Source organism: Eretmochelys imbricata, chromosome 2 (genome assembly GCF_965152235.1).
Source record: "Eretmochelys imbricata isolate rEreImb1 chromosome 2, rEreImb1.hap1, whole genome shotgun sequence".
Taxonomy (NCBI): Eukaryota; Metazoa; Chordata; order Testudines; family Cheloniidae; genus Eretmochelys; species Eretmochelys imbricata.
Genome location: NC_135573.1, coordinates 234,687,645 through 234,705,269, shown reverse-complemented (window position 1 = coordinate 234,705,269; position 17,625 = coordinate 234,687,645).

The following is a 17,625-nucleotide window of genomic DNA, read 5'->3' as shown; positions in this document are numbered from 1 at the left end:
AGAATTTTTTTTACCCTGAGAAGAAAATGTAGATGCCTAGAAGAAGGAAGTGAAACAAGTTCACCTTATTCAGAGAAAGAGAAATAGCTAATTATACAAATATAATAGAATTTTAGCAAGTTCTTACATTTAAGGAATTTTTCATCTATATAATTCACATATTTTTTCAAATAAAATTCTATATTAGTTTAATTTTCAGTGAAGAAATATGTTTTATTTGTTATTAAAGTAAATCTCTTTTATCTAGTTTTCCTGTGAATGTTATATAAAAGACTGATAAAAGACACAGTTAAAAGATACAGATAAAAGACACCCTAACCTAGACAACATGTTGACCTTCTTGTAGCCCAGTGGGCTAGTTTGCCTTTGTTATATTCACTGCTACTGTAGCCCAGTGGGCTAGCTTGCCTTTATTATATTTAGTGCTTTGCATTATATTCTGCTTTGCATTATATTCAGCAGTAATGCGAGAAACCTACAGGCCTACATCCTGTAAGACATTAGCTTCAGCAAGTTAGCATAAGGCTTGAGGCCTATGAACTTTGAACAGATAAACTTTGCACCGATAAACGGTCCAATGGAAAATGCCAAGTATTCGGGGAGCTGAAGATAGAGTTTAAAGGGAAGTTCTGACCACAGGTACATAATTCAACCACAGAAGTGTCCTGGCAATGAACTGACGTACATAACACGTACATGAGATACATCTAAGGCTAGCCTGCTTGCTTCCCTATATATCTTTTCTTATACGTTTCTTATTTTCTTATAGGTTTGATTATTTGTTTTATTATAATAAGTTTACAGGTTTATATTACAGTATATTTTGACTGTAACATAAGGGGCCTGCAGGTTACATCCTGTATGTTGAACTAAGGCAAAGTTAGCATGCATATGTTTGGGACCTTTCACCTAGATAGAAGGTGTTGAGCTAAAGCATAAGGCCAAGCACGGCTGAGACCTTTAACATATAGGTCAGACCATCCGCCCCCCAGTCATGACAGGTAGAAAGCTTCTAATGTACTCTTTAGGTCCTGATTCTCATTTTATGCTAAAGTCACTAGTCTGGCAGTGAAAAGGAGCCTTAATGTGGGTGAAAATTATAATTCTACTCATTTTAAACCCTGGTCCTGTGTTAATTGGACACGCAAAACTGCCCTTGAAGTCTGCTATGGGAGTTCTGGGTGTGCAAGGAATGTAGGATTGGATCCAGTGACCTTGTTTTGAAGAAAGTTTGTTTATTAATGGAGGATATCATATACCTTGGAAGATGCCAGCAGCTGTTCAATGTGTAATTTACATCCACTTTTTACATAATTACTAATACTGTATATTTAAACAGAGAGCATATGGTATGGCAATGACTCAATGAAGTGACACACTATTTCTGAAGTAAGTACACAGGCCTTTCTCAAAAAACCACAAACTTTATGGTTATTGTGGATGCTTCTAGTTTCCTGAGCGAAACAAAAGTAGTTTCCAATCTCGGGAGGGCTGTGGAGGAACTGCATTCCATCCCAACTGCCTGGAGCATTGGACTGAGCTGGGCCACAGATTTGGATTTGGGTCCCCCATTTGGCAATACATTGGGCGGCCACTAGTCTGTTTGAGCAGCCATAATGATTTTATTTGTATAATCCACAGTAGCACTTTTGCATACAGATTGTTGAGACTTGGAATATTCTCCTCTTGGGGAATGTGCATAGCTTCTGTAACCATACTGAGAGGATATAATCTTTCCATTCATTTAAATATATATTTTATGAGTATTATGAGAACTCCTGAGTGTAGATAAAATGTTATAATGAAAACCATTGAAATTACAGATACAAGGAAAACAGTCTTATCCTTTAACTCTCTCCAGGAAGTTTGACAAAATACACTTAGAGAATCCAAAGAATGTAGCTCTATATTAATATGTGCAGGAAATGCCAATGATTGAAGCTGCAGTACACTTGAATCAGCTTTATATGCACTTTCAGTGTAAGTAAAGCTACAAAGGCAAATAAACTTCAATTGTTGTCTCATTAGAATTGTTCCTTTATAAGTGAACAGAACAGAATAACAACAGTAGGAGAGACGGCTGAGTTGTTTTTATAGGTCAATCTGTTCTCTGATCTGTATGGCAGATCTTGATTCCAATAATCTGTTTGACATGTATGGAATTCGCTAGAGAGCAGAGAGTCTGAAGTGGGAGCTACTGTGCAGATCAATGAGCAGAATTTTGCTCTTTCCTTTCTTTTTTTTTATAAATAACTATGTATAAATACTAATGTAGTAATAAAAATGTAGGACCTCAAACATTTCTAACAGCTCATTTCAACATCAGAGTACCTCCTGTGGTTCTCATTTGCAGAGAAATTAATATTCTTCAGTAGGAGCCTGCAGCCTGACCCATCTTGGGTACCAGTGTGATATTCCGACTATTGCCAAGAATGTTAAGAGAGGAAGTCCACTGAGAGTTGTGAAGAAGATCTTGAATTCTGTATTGGTGGTGGGCTTTCCTGAATGACGTAAGGTTATTCAGCCAAGGAGAAGCCTTAAATGTGAAATTCTAAACCCACTGAAGTCAACAGGAATCTTTCTATTGGCTTCAGTTATCTTTGAATGAAGCCTTAAAAGAGCAACTGACAGGACAATTAAAAAAAACACACTCCAAGAATGATAATTAAGAGCATGAAGACTTCCTACAGGTGGCAACTCTGGTTAGAAGGAAAAGATGTATTTTTTTGTTTGATGCTACATTTGGCTTTTCCGATTACCTTTGCCAGCTGTGCCCCACTTATTGCACAGGATAATTGAATCTTGTGCTAGAATAAAATTCAGGCTTGAGAAACTAATTATGCACTTCTAGATGTGGAGCTAAAACTTCACAGGAATTGAATGTGGGCTGCAGGTGGAGCAGAGCTCATTTGTACAAGTGCTGCATCTGTTGGTCAGCTTTACAACTTGCTATAGCCTGGTATGGTACCACAGTAAAGAGCTTGAACCATATTCTATCATCCGTCTTTGTGAAACATCATTAAGCTCAATGGGATTTCTGTCCACAGAGTGAGAGCAGTATCACTCTTTTAAAACATTTTATTTACCTTTTAGAAAACATTACATCATGCTCAGGTATTGATAAACCGCTGACAAAACAGAAACCTGTACAAAATTAAAAATAAGGTCAAAATACACATAGTATAATTTTGTCAAACTGAAGTCCTGTGGCCTTCTCAGGTGGTGACTATCAATATTAAAATGAAAAAAACAGGAAAAAATTCACACTGCACTTATCTATAATGTTTCTTTGATAGATAAGAGAGATGCTGCTGCAAATTGAGACCATTTGCTCCTGAAAGTTATGCATAGCAAAACTGTATGCCTGTTTTTAAATACAACATGAAACAATGACAAATATCAAAGTTGCTGTCCTTCTAGAATGAAACTATTTATATCCTGGAAGTATGGAATCAGATATGGCATCATCGCAACAAGGGGAGTCCCCAGTAGTATGGCTCTGATGGAGATCTTTAGATCAGGAGCCCATGCAGAGGCACATACTCTCTGTGGGTATGTCTACACTGCATTGTAAAACAGGGTCTGTGGGAACTTGCACCTGTGGGCTCAGTGTTTCCAAGACTGCACTTGAGTATCCACACTGCATTTTAAACCTGAGTTTACAATTTATGGACCTCCATACTGCACTACTCAGACCCAAAGCAGATCTTCTGCTTCTGGAGACATGTCCGATAGTGCCTAGTGCCCTCACCAGCTGTAGCTTCTCCAGGCCTTTGTTCAGAGTGTATTGTGGGAAAACTTGTCTGTCCATGCCACAGCACTTGAACAGAAGCCCACAAACACATCCAGACAGGCCATTTCTGGGTCTGCATGCTCCCAGCAACTGGAGCCAGCAACATGGGTCCAGCACCAATAGAAGAATTTGTGCAGCTTGCGCTTTCAATCCTATTTTAGGAGTCAGCCAGAATATCCATGAGACTCTGGTGGACATTTTGTCAGCAGTTTTTTCTCCCATTGACTGCACCTTGTGGAGAGTGGTACAGCCCTAATATAACACACCAAATGTAGATGGTGCGTCCTAGTGGTTGGAACAGGAGTCTAGGTTAGTGGTCAGAGTAGAATATGGCAGCATGGCCAGGTGACAAGCCAGTGGTTGTAGTCAGGAGTTCTGAGGAAGGTCGGGACTAGGGCTGGAATGGGAGCAAGCACGGTTTGGAGCAAGGGCTAGTACAGGAAGCAGGTCTGGGGCTGCTGTGGGCATTGAACACGCTGAGCAGCCACAGCCTGCTACTGTTGCTACAAGGCTTAAATGGTGATCTGTTGCCCCTTCTGTCCAATCAGCGAGCACAGTCACTACGTGAGGGTTTATTGAGAATAGACAACCTCATTGGGTTGCTAGACAACTGTGCCCAGACCCAGGTGAGCTCTTGACACCTGGCAGCTGCGTCCTGTTGGTTGCTGGTTGCCATAACCACAGATTCCCCATATGTAGACCACCATTTTTGGGGCAGGGCCATGAGCACAGACTGGTGGGATCACATTGTCATGCAGACCTGGGGTGAGCAGCAGTGGCTCCAGAATTTTTGCATGAAGAAGCAGATACTCCTGGAGCTTTGTGAGCAACATGAGATGATCCTCTGGCATCAGGCCACACACATGAGGGAAGTCATGCCAGTCTAGAAGCAGGTATCTATAACCATCTGGAAGCTGACTACCTCAGACTGTTACATATCTGTAGCTAACCAGTTTGATGTTGGTAAGACCACTGTTGGGGTTGTGGTAGTGGAGGTTTGAGAGCTGATCAGGACTGTGACATACCCAAAGGTGGTGAGCATAAGCACATCCCTGAAGTAATTGCTGGTTTTAAGAGAAAGAGATTTTCAAACTGTACCAGGGCCATTGAAGGGACTCATATGATCATAGTTTGCCCACTGCATGGAACACATGAGTACATAAAATGAAAAGGGTACTACTCCTCCATTGTGCAGGCCCTGGTTAACCACAGAGCAAGTTCATGGACACTAACATGAGCTGTACTGACAAGTGCATGTTGCCAGATTTTCTAAAATCAGAAGATTACCTTCATGTACAAGTTGGAACATCATTCATAACAATGTCATTTGGTGGGAATAGAGTCACTGTCCGCACTGTAATTCTAGGGGACCCTACTTACCTCCTTTTACCATGGCTTAGGAAACCACACCCTGGTTTCAGAGGACCTGGCCAAAGAAGGTACAGTGACACTCCATAGTTGCAGGAGAGGGGTGGAACAGGAGTTTGGCAGATTGAAATTCCAGTGGTGATGGTTACAGAATGTTTGGATGTCAGTGTGATCAGTGCTATCTGCATTATTTGTGCAGAGCACAGTAGGCAATATGGCTATGAGGAAAAAGGTGAGCCATTTCGCCAGAAATGAACTCAAGACACCGCTTGACTTCTAGACTGGTACATACAGCCAGAAAGTGCACCTGTCATTACTGGGGCAGGATCCACATGCACAACAGAAATCAGCAATGCTTTGTGCAGCCACATTATGGGTGCGCATGTTCTAGTGCACAGGTGGGCAAACTACAGCCCACGGGCCACATGCGGCCCGTGGGACTGTCCTGCCCAGCTCCTAGCCTGGGAGGCTAGCTCCTGGCCCCTCCCCCACTGTTCCCCCTCCCACGCAGCCATGTGGCCGCGCAGGCAGCGGAGCTGCGAGCTCCTGCCGCTCTGAGCAGCATGGTAAGGGGGCTCTGAGCAGCATGGTAAGGGGGCAGCAGCAGTGGGGAAGTTGGATAGGAGGTCCCAGGGGGCAGTCAGGGGACAGGGAGCAGGGGGCGGTTGGATGGGGTGGAGGTTCTGGGGCAGTCAGTGAACAGTGGGGGTTGGATAGAGTGTGGGAGTCCCGGGGGACCTGTCAGGGGGTGGGGCTGTGGATAGGGGTTGGGGCAGTCAGGGGGCAGGGAGCGGGGGGGTGTTGGATAGGAGGTGGGATTTGGGGGGGGGCGATTTGGGGCAGTGGGTCCCAGGAAGGGTCAGTCAGGAGACAAGGAGCAGGGCGGGTTGGATGGGTCAGGTGTTCTGAGGGGGGCAGTCGGGGGCGGGAAGTGGGAGGGGGTGAATGAGGGTGGGGGCCAGGCTGTTTGGGGGGCACAGCCTTCCCTACCCGGCCCTCCATACAGTTTTACACCCCGATATGGCCCTCGGGTCAAAAAGTTTGCCCACCCCTATTCTAGTGGGTGAGGGGAAATGGCATAATGTATGTGTACAGTAGTATGAATGAATAGGGAATGAAATAGTATTTGTAATTGTGCTGCAGTCATCATGTGGGTGTAGGCCAGATCCAGAAGGTGGCTTTTATGAATTTGTATTATGCATTTTATATATTCAGGTCATGTACCTCATCATGCAGTTTGATTTACTGTGATGGCATGGGTGAAAACTTTTATGCAGTTTATAAAAACTGGCCATGTACTTAAACACACAACTTAATTGTGATTGATGTTTTGAAACTAATGGGGTTTTATGCATGTTATTTAAACTGGTCATGTACTCCAAGCACAGCTTATGGATTACTGTGATCAAGTTCCTCTGAAGTAAATGTAATAAATCATGATAATGCTACCTTGTGTGCATATGGAATGCTTTATTTGTAAATCATCATGCAATAGAAAAATACACCATGTTAAAAATGTGATAGGTAGACCTGCTGCCAGCAAAATTTACAATACAACAAACAAAAACAGTGTTAGGGGGCTTATTCCTTCACCCACTTACTTCCCTGGTCCTTCTCGCATGAACAGAGAGCAACAATACCCGAAGTCCAAAGGTGCAAACAATTTGATGTTTATTGGGGTGAACTTCCAGCAAGCGTGATTCCAGTTTCCTTCCTTAGTATCCTCCTTCCCAGCTCTGACACCACAGAGCCTTACGCCTGTGTCCCTGTTCCCATTCCTACCCTTAGCCAAACATGATTCTAACTTCCTTACTCCCATTCCCTGTTCCCATTTCCCCCTTTAGCAAAACATGATTCCAATTTTCTTACCCCCATTCCCTGCTCCCATTTCCCTCACCCACATGCCCATGCCCACGCCCACCCCCACCCACACCCACTCACTTCCTCATTGACTACAGATTATATAGTAAAACTTGAGTTCTGCTTAGCTATACCTTAACCAATCATTTTCCTGAAATTTAACTAACCAATCCTAACATATTGTAACATGATTATGTAACCAATTATATCCCACCACCTTAATTAGTTTACACCCAGCAAAATTAATTATACAGCAGACAGGAACAATCACAGAGCCAGACAGAGATTATACAGACAAACAACAGCAAAGTGGGAACTATAATGACAAGACAATACAGAAGTGAGGATTTCACATCCCAGCTATTGATAAGTGAGTTCCTGCCAGACAGGATGCCATCAAACCAAGCTTTCCTCCACATTTTCTAGGCACCTCCCCCTCTCTGGAGGTGACAGGAATACAATCCTGTCCTGATAGTGCCCAACAGCCCAACAGCACCTTCTTTCATTGTGACTAGTTTGGAATGTGAGGATGTGACCGTTCGCTTCCCAGCTTATGGCTGCCTCTGCTGCTTAGCCAAAGGCCTTAGCCTAAGAACAAGGCCTCAGACTGTGACAGTAAGAGAAGGCCCTTACACCAGCAGACAGTGATTTTGATTCTCTCTTTTATACAAGTGATAAGAATACACCTAAATTCTTAGAGTATAGGCCTTTACAGACAGGCCTGAATATCTATATCCTAACAAACAGTACAAAGCCCAGTGAACAGTGGATATGAGGAAATGCAGTGCACAGTGGTGCAAAACACTCAAGCTCTGTTCAGTGCCACCCAATAACTATTTCGGGTTTTGACTGTCTCTGTTCTCCTTGGCTCTTTTAGTGCGTTTTGCACATGGGCTGCTGCTGGACTGACCTGGAGTGGAGGACTGCAGGGGGGAACGTTTGGCCATTCCAGCGACCATTCCTTTCTTCTGACATAGACCACCTCAGTACTGTCCAAAGAGTGCATGGGCTGGAGGACATGGTAATATGGAGGGGACTCAGTATGTGGAGCTGGAACAGGAGGAGCAGCTGGAGCTGGATCCTGTGTCTTGTTGCCATAAGCACAAGCATTCTCTCAAACAGTTCTTTATGCTGTGCTCTACCTTCCTCCCTCAACCTGAATCCCTGCTCCAGAACTGTGCTTTCAATCTCTCTTCACGCTATCCGGCCTCTCTCTCTTTCTTCTTCTCTTGCATCTTTCTCTTTGGTATTCCAGCTGCTGGTTGGTATTCTGCAAAATCTCACTTACTTTGTCATGGATCCACTTCCTCCTTGCCTCCCACATCACAGTTCATAACCCAAGGCTAGTGGTTGCCTGTGTGTGCCCTCTAGAGGTGGAAGGACCTGCCGGGGCAAATGAAAATGCGTTGTTGTCTGAGTGTGAGACAAGAATTACATTGCATCTGCTGCACAGTCAGGGGCTGCCACCGCTTTAAGGTCAAAAGATGCTACTCTTTATCATTGTCTTGTTTTTTTCACACACAAAAATTCTTACCTCAGCCAGTCCTGTGAGCCCTCCTCAGCTGCAAGACTTCAGACATCATGGTAAGATGCACTTTACCAGTCCAATTTAAATTATTTATAAATACCCACCATTTTCCACTGGAACTAGTTTTGTGGGGTGGGTTCCACTTATAATTCTTTACTACCTATGGTTTTACTATCCTTTTAGTCTGAGCAACAACTACAATATTACAGTCCCAGAGATTCCAGACTGGCAACATGACCTTCTCTTTCGAGCCACTGGAGGTCATCCATCTATGCTAAAGAACTTTTTAGGCATTTGGTGACTGACCAGCACATCTCTAAACAGAGGGAGCTCATGAGCTGCAGAGGTGACCTAATAAGTATGTTCTGCCCTAAAATCTAACCATCTGCCTGGAATTTCTACTCCATGAGAAGTATGCAAGCATAACCAATCAGGAGTGGGTTAAAATCTGTGGAGAAAATCAATAAGATGCTGCTTTAGGCTGGAGACATATTTAAGCCTTCTTGAAAGCACCCTGCATTCACTCACATCCATGGACTACATACAGCCCCCTTGGAACAGTTTGGATTCATACTATGGAACCCATGGATTACCTACACCCCCATCCCAGTACAGTTAAGAATACCCAGACAGGCAGGTTGGGACCATACAGCATGGCCAGTCCCTACAGTGTGGCATAGTAGCAGTGAAAGCAATGTAAAGCTCTTAAATTGGTTGCCCCCAACTTATTTTGATAATAATCGTAGTGTTTTGGGTAAAAATTTCATGATAACTGTTTAACTTTTGTTTTAAGTTCCCAAGATCTGTGGTAATTATTGGGGTCACTCTGTACCCCAAATCCCTAGGGTTCCAGTAGCATGCTGAAGTCTTTTGGAAAATTTGAGATAGAATGTTTCAGCCATTTCTGCAAATGAGGCTAGGAAAAAATATTTTGGTTTGCCCATGTTAAAAAATTCTTGATACCTTTTCTTTGACCAGATCTAGTATCCCCATGCTTTGGAGCAGGGACATGAAATTTGGCAAGGAGGTGGCATTTGTGTCAGTGATATGCCTTTTGCAGTTTCTGTGAAGAATCTGTCCAAATATGACCAAGTTATAAACCTTTAAAAAAATCACAGTTCACACATACTCAGAGACTTACTAGAACGTATCAGCTAAAAACTCTGAAAACTCTGTCCTCTCTGAGTACACTCGAGCCTTTCACAGCTCCGAGTGCTGACCAGATGGTGCATGCTCCAGCCCAAGGATCAGAAGGATTTTCCTTATAACTGCTGTTCTAAGTTGCTCTGGGCTGGGGTGAGGCTGGGTATGGAGACTGAGAATCTTTCTCCTGTGCTCTGAACTGACGCCTCTAGGCAGCATGGAAGAGGAAGTCAACTGATTCAAATGCAGAGGGGACAAAAGCCAGAACACGGGGAGGGAAAGGAATAGATTAGGAGAAGGAGTGTGGTGAGTCTGGGACTGAAGGGGATGGGGAGAAACTGTGACTAAAAGTTGGTGGGAGAGTCTGGGACTGGGATCCAGGAGGTGAGAGGGGAGGCTTGGAAAGGAGACTAGGACTGGGAGCTGTGGGGAGGGAAGACTGAGACTGGTTGAGATAGGAGGTGGGGAGTGTAATTTGAGACTGGGAGCCAGGGAGGGAAATGGTGGGAAGACTGGAGACAGTTGGTTGGGCAGGGAACACTGAGATTGGATGAGGAGCTGCAGGGGATGAGGAGAACAGGGCCTAGCTGAACAAAAAGCAATAAGGGAACAAGGGAGGGTTGAGGGGAGACTGATATTAGAGGTGGATCTTGGAGTGTTAGAAACCGGTGATCTTGCCTGGCCGTCACAGCTGGACTGAGGTCTGCTCACCAATGATGGGAGTCACCAGGCTTCAGTTGGAGGAATTGCAAGACCAGATCCCATAAACAAGAGTCAGGATCAGAGTCAGGCCAGGGTCAGAGACTAGAGATCAGAAGCAGTAGCAGGTTGGGATCAAGAGGCAGGAATCAGGGTCAGAGTGAGGCCACAGTCGGAGATCGGAAATCAGAGGTAATACCGGGTTAGAATCAAGAGACAGGAATCTAGGTCAGAGTCAGGCTGGAGTCAGAGATCAGGAGACGAGGCAAAGTCTGGCATTGCAGCAGACGGAGGTCTGTGTGATTGCCCAGGCAACCCCTAGGGTTAAGTAGGGGCACTTAGTCAATCAGAGGATGGCAAGGTACTGTCACTCTGGGTCTCCTGGGCAGTACTTCCTGCAGTGCCTACTCAGTGCTCCCTGGATATGCCTCTGCATGGCTTCCTGGTGGCACTGTGGGAAAATCAGCTTCCCCAGGATCTGCAACCCAGGCTCTGGTCCCTGGGTCCTTATGTAGAGAGGGAGACTAGGCGTGGGAAACTTGGAGGAAGGCAGCTACAGATCAGATGAAGAGCAAGAATGGGAAAACTGAGGCTGGCAAGGAGACTGGGAATGTGGGATATGAGGGAGGAACTGGGTAAGGAGACTGGGTGTGGGCAAAGGGAGAGACTGTGAGTCATGGGGAGATTGGGACTTGGACAGTGAGACCAGAGTGGGAGAGTGGGACTGAGATGAGAAGGCTGAGCAATGGAGATTAGAACCAGGTAGTCAAGGAGAAAAGCACTAGGACAGGGCTGTGAAAGTGACAGGTTGGAGGGGACAAGGTTGAAAGAGTCAAGCTTCGGGGGAAGCAGGCAGGAGAGTTTCTGCCCACTAGAGTACACTCCCTTCTGGAGGTTGGAAGATTCCTGAGTCTTACCATTCCACTGCTGTCAGCAATAGCTATGAAACACCGTGGCAAAGTGTGGGGCTCATCCCCCTCTAGAGTCGGTCCATATACAGGATAACACCCTACTATTGCTATCAGTTACTCAGCTCAGTAGCAGAGGTCTGTGCAGTAGATCTAAAAGTTCCAACTCTGATGATGAACCATGTGGGTATCAAGATGCACAGATAACTTTAATTCTGACATTTCCAACTTTTGAATACCTGACTTTGCAATCTCAATAATGTTCTTTTACCATAGTTTTTGTGTGTAATAAAAAACGTAACAGAAAACATAGGAAAGGCAGAGGTATCTACTGGTTAGAGCAGGAAACTTGGAATCAGGAAACTTGGGTCCTACTATTGATTATAACACTAGTTCACTGTGAACCTTGGAAAGTCAAATAGCCTCTGGGTCGCTATCAACTCCTTTGAAAAATGGATATAGTAACAATAATATGGCACAACCTTTGTAAACCACTTTGGGGTTCTCAGATGAAAGGGAGAGGCAGTGTAGAGTATTATTATTTATAAATAAGGCTGCGATTTAGTCACAGAGGTCATGGAAGTAACAGAATCCGTGACTTCCAAAGAACTCCATGACTTTAGCCAGCACTGGTTGGGAGCTGCAGGGTCCCCTGCCACTTGCGGAGGCAGGGAGCTGCGGGGGAGTCCCGCAGCTCCCTGCTGCCGCTCCCAGCCACCATGGGCAGCAGGGGGGATCTGCCATAGGTGGCAGGGGGGAGCAGGCAGGAGGGGGAATTCCCGCTGCTACTGGCCACCATGGGCAGCAGGGGGGACCTGGTGGCAGGGGGGGATCCCCACTGCTCCTGGCCGCTGGGGGCAGCAAAGGGACCCTGGCAGCTCCCAACTGCAGCGGGCAGCAGGGAAGATCCCCAGAGCTCCCGGCTGCCACGGGGGGCAGGAGGGACCCCCACAGCTTTGAGCCGCCAGTGGAGGGGGACTCTCGAGCTGCCAGCCCCTCCCACTCCCCACAGCTGCCCAGGCTACCCATTTTGTCATGGGTATTTTTAGTAAAAGTCAAGAACCAGTCACAGGCTTCCGTGAATTTGAAATTTCATTATTGCCTGTGACCTGTCCGTGGCTTTTACTAAAAATATCCATGACAAAAACTTAGCCTTATTTATAAATTAGGGAGAACAGTGCATGAAAAGTGTAAGTAGTTTTGTCATAAAATTGCACAGGACTAACTTTTATATTTTGTAATGTTACCAATGAATATCTATTTTCTAGCATCTGACTAGAAATAGGATGGACTTGAAAAATACAGTTTCCAAGCATTTGGACATACAATTTATTAAATAATACTCCTTGTCTGCATTATATTACTAATTTTGGTTTCAGACCTACTAATATCTTCTGAATGGCAATAGCTAATGGGAAATGCTGTACATACCACACACATACGAGGTATTTTCTTTAGTAAGTTACTTTTGTTACTGAAACATTGGTGCATGTTTTCTTTTTGTCATAAATGTAATTGTACAATGGAAATAAAATATGCAAAATTAATTGTCACTTGAAAATGCCTCAGCTTTTGTCCTTTATTCATATTCAGCCACATGAGCTATTTCTCTTAAAATGTATTCAGCGTTATTTTCTCAGTAGCTTGATATGTGCATCTTTGCAAGGGATTATGCTCTGTAAGTCATTATACTAATAACAATACACTCTGGAAAGTCATAATCATTTTTACCATATTTTCTATTTTATCTGTTTTATGCCACTGACTAATACAACCCTCCCTCATTTGAGTAACCCCTACTCATGTGAGTAGTTCCTTTGACGTCAGTGGGATTACTCACATGAACAATAACTTCTCACGTGAGCAAGAGGTTGTAGGAGTGGGTCCCCATCTTCCATTATCTGGGTTTCTTGCCATTCATGTTCATAGTAAAACCTTTTCCCAGTGGACACTATACTTGTGTGACAGGATAAGGTCACTCACTTAGTCCCTGTTCAAGATTTTCCTATTTTGCAGCAAGGCTAGTCTCTTGGGGACCACATTCAACACAATCAGATGCCAAGCCAAGCTATGCAAACCTTGTGATAAGCTTTAGTTTACTGGCTCTGTGGCAGATCACCATACCTAGTGGAAAAACCAGCCCACTAAAAAATTCTACAACAAAAAACCATGTTCATGACTGCAAGTTGTGGAGCTGCCCAACTCCAATAACTGCCAACATCCAAGACTGTCCATCCCACCACCTGATGGTGTGCAACTCACTAATGTTGTTGAGTCACTCTAGCCCAGTGGTTTACAACATGTGGTCGTGGACCCCTGGGGGTTCTGCAGACTGTGTCTAAGGGTCCACAAAAGGTTGTCATTACCATAGAACAATGGTTTTCAACCTGTGGTCCATGGACCCCCGGGGGTCCACAGACTGTGTCTAAGATTTCCAAAGGGGTTCACACCTGCATTTGAATGTTTTGGGGGTCTGCAAATGAAAAAAAGGGTGAAAAAACCACTGCTCTAGCCTATCATTTGAATCACTTCATTACACGGTCTTGGGTGAAGGCGATGAAAACTTGTGGGTCAGAATTAAAAAACAATTAGCTGGAAGAGAGAGGGGGCTTCTGCTCGCACTGCCTTCTTATCCGCAAAGTGCAGTATGTGGCCTCCATTGCCTCGATCACTGTGGTGTTGTGTTGGGGTGCTCCCTCCTACTGCTAATCACTTTTTTGGAGAGTATTGTCTTTGAGACAAATCATCTCTTTCAGAGTGACCTATGTGAAATTGTTAGACCAGGAGAGCCTATTAACTTTGGGCCATGCTCCCTTTAGAAATTCTTACTTCACTGACTGATACTGTCAGGAGAAAACAGCCAAGATTTTCAGAAGTGTCTCGTGATCTGGGGTGCTTAACTGGAGACATGTTAAAGCAGGGGTTTTCAAACTGGGGGTCGGGACCCCTCAGGGGGTCACAAGATTATTACCTGTGGGGTCATGAGCTGTCAGCCTCCACCCAAACCCCGCTTTGCCTCCAGCATTTAAAATGGTGTTAAATATATAAGAAAGTGTTTTTAATTTATTAGGGGCGTTGCAGTCAGAGACTTTCTATGTGAAAGGGGTCACAAGTACAAAAGTTTGAGAACCACTGCATTAAAGGGAACAAATTTTTGAAAAATGCTGATCACCTGCCCGCTGAAGATCAACCACCTTTAAACTGTTTCAGACCTGGGCACTCAAAATCACTTGTGACCCTTGAAAATCTGGGCATCTGTGAAGGAGATGTCTGTGGCAATTCTAATCTCTGCAGCAGTTGAATTTCAGGAGGTGGCCGCCACAAAAATTTAATATAATTCGACTGGACCTTTTAAAGGAGTACATTGGGCCCAATTCTGCCCTCCAAGACACTTGCATAACCTCACTGCGCGGAAAGGCAAGCATACCCAGGCTGTAGCATGAAGAGCTGAACTACAGTCTGGCATAAAATGAACCCTTATGCTGCTAGTCACATGCTTCTTTAAATGCTTCAGATTCTTATACTTTGGAGATTTTGCAGTTACAGAGTCCGTTTTGGAAAAAAAAACAAAAAAAAATCAAATTAATAAAATAATCTGTAAAAAATCTCAATCAGTTACATTCCATATATAAGGTCTGATCCATAACCTATTGACAATTTCCTGATTCTGTTTTTCATGGCCATACATGATTAATTTGTCATGGGATTTGGCAGGAACAGCTTTTTATGGAAATAATGCTTCATCATTCAGATTTAAATATTTTTCTCAAAAGCGGAGAAAAAAATTGTTCACATAATATTGTTATCGGAAATAAATGCAAACAAAATAGACTTTCTTTATTATAACACAAACTTTACATTTCAGCTAAAAGAACATTATATTAATAACATAAAAACATGGATAGCAAAGCAATATCTTCAGGAGCCAGGGACCTGCCAATTAAGGCTGTCAGTCATTCTAACCTAGCACAGTGAAATTAATAAAAAAAATAAGTTAGCTTTGTATTAAAGATGCTTATCTTGGACCAAATAAGTCCAAGATGAAAGTTTTGCCAAGCAGTCTATAATATTCCGATTTAAAGGTCATACAAAAATTTGTTGACATCTTGAATGTCAGATTTCAACCTTCTATTGCAGTAGCTGTGCCACTGTATGATATAGGGCTGGACTGTGCAGCCTTTAACCAGGTTGGTGAGCACTGATACACACACAAGTAGCTCCATTGACTTCAGTTGACTTGCTCTTGGAGTTAGTGCTCATCGGTGAGAGTAAAGATTATACATAGCTGCTAAGTGTTACAAGTCTCACTCGTAGATTTCAGATGTAGTAGTTTTGCTGAAGTCTGGGGTTGAACAAGGTGTCAGGAATCCTCATCCTAGGCTGCAGAGCCACTCTATATCTGATGTCCTGCAGTAGCCACACTAACTGCTGCATCCTCCCTTCTGTAAGTGGTAGGAGGTTGTCCAGACCATCTGCCTAGTTGGACAGCTCTGCCCAACACCCCTCTGTGCTGCTAGATGCAGTAAAACTTCTTGGAGCACTGCAGCATGTGTCTAATCCTCTACCACAGTGGGACATTGGTTTTGATGTATTCAAGGTCTTCAGCAACCACTTCTGTGGGTGCAGGATTTGCTGCATAATTAATATAAAATGTTATCCCTATAATAGTTCAGAATTCTGTGGTATATGGCAGCTAGAAAATCTGAAACCATATCTAAAATTACTGAGTTGATTATGCTGATATAGCCTGAAATACTGAACCTAGTACAGTACTTATTATTTTACATCTTATTTTTATACATTAACTATATCTTATTTTTTATTGTATTCAGTGATTATTTTGTATGAAACTGCCAAAATAAATGTCTTGTTCAACAACAGTAATGGGATTTACCTGCTTTTCCGTGGCCAGGAACTACATGATGTTTTATAAACAGTAAGATTACTTTCTGTGCTGATGCCCCCAGTAAATTAAGAACAGAGTTTCAGCTTTGGCACTGAATTTCAAGGCTTTTGCCAATTTAAGCCACACACTTGACATACTCTGGATTTTCCTGCTTTCTTTATTTTTAATGCTTATTTAAAATCCACAAAGATAAAACATAACCTTTATTCATGTTACATATTGAAATGGATTTTTAAATATTTGTAATACATACTATTGTCTTTAATGCATAGATTCAAAGGTTACAACCTGCTTAAAATAATAGGTTTTAATAGAAATGCAGAAGTTAATATATTGTGTAACCAATTTTGCCTCATACTTTTATTACTGAAACTCCTCCTCAACCTTCTGTCTTTCTTTTTGCCTTGAGTTATGGCTATGAATAGATGGATGCTGTATGCATTGCTTTATGACCTTCATTAATAGGGCAGGAGGGGGAAATGACATTTAACTCAAATAAAACAGTTTGTTCTGTGAGGATCCATGAAAGAATTCTTTTCATAAGGGCCCCTCTTACAATACTAGCTGTATTCTTTGGTTATGACTCTGCTTTGTATTTTGTTTCCTAGTATGTATATTTTTCCAACTACTTCTTGTGGTTTTGGCTGTGTATCGAGATCTTCTTTTTGTATGAGTTCACTGTTGTACTCTCTTCTCTTTATTCCCTTTGATCATATCCCATGATTGTGAATCTACTGGCAGTGTTTATTCTTTTCCTCCTCTTTCTAGCTTGTAAACAGAAGGTAAACAGAGAAAGAAGACTAGGAAAGAATCTCTGGAACTCCTGAAGATTTTCCAGAGTTAAAGCTAACCATCAACAATCATGCTTTGGCTTTTATTATAAAAGGTATTGATGACTTACAATAAGATCATTGTACTTTAGCTGACAAATTAATTAAAGGTCATTATAAATTTTCCTTTCAACATATGCCTAACCATAACATAGAAAATCTTTGGCAGCTTTCAGTTCCTTACAGAAAAAGTGCATCAAAAACACAGGGCCAAATTCACCCTTGTTATTATTCTGTTGGCTTCTGTGGGCTCACACATGGGTGAATTTGTACCACTGAGTTTGTACGCAGGCTAAACAAAATGTATTTATTACATAATATAAAACATAAGTCAAATATATTGCCATAAATAAACTGAAATGGAAAAAATGTGATAGCCTAGACTGGTTATCCCTGGAGATAGCGCTACTCTTGGAGCTGTACTCCAATTATGCTTAGCCATGAGTCACTAGTTTTCTATTTCCATTACTCTTATTTTCTGGCATTGGCGGTACTTGACACAATTCAATACATTTCTGAAATGAACCCTGTTTGTAAAATTGTCCTGGGAAAGAACACTGAGGGGAAGACTGACAGAACATTGCCAGTTA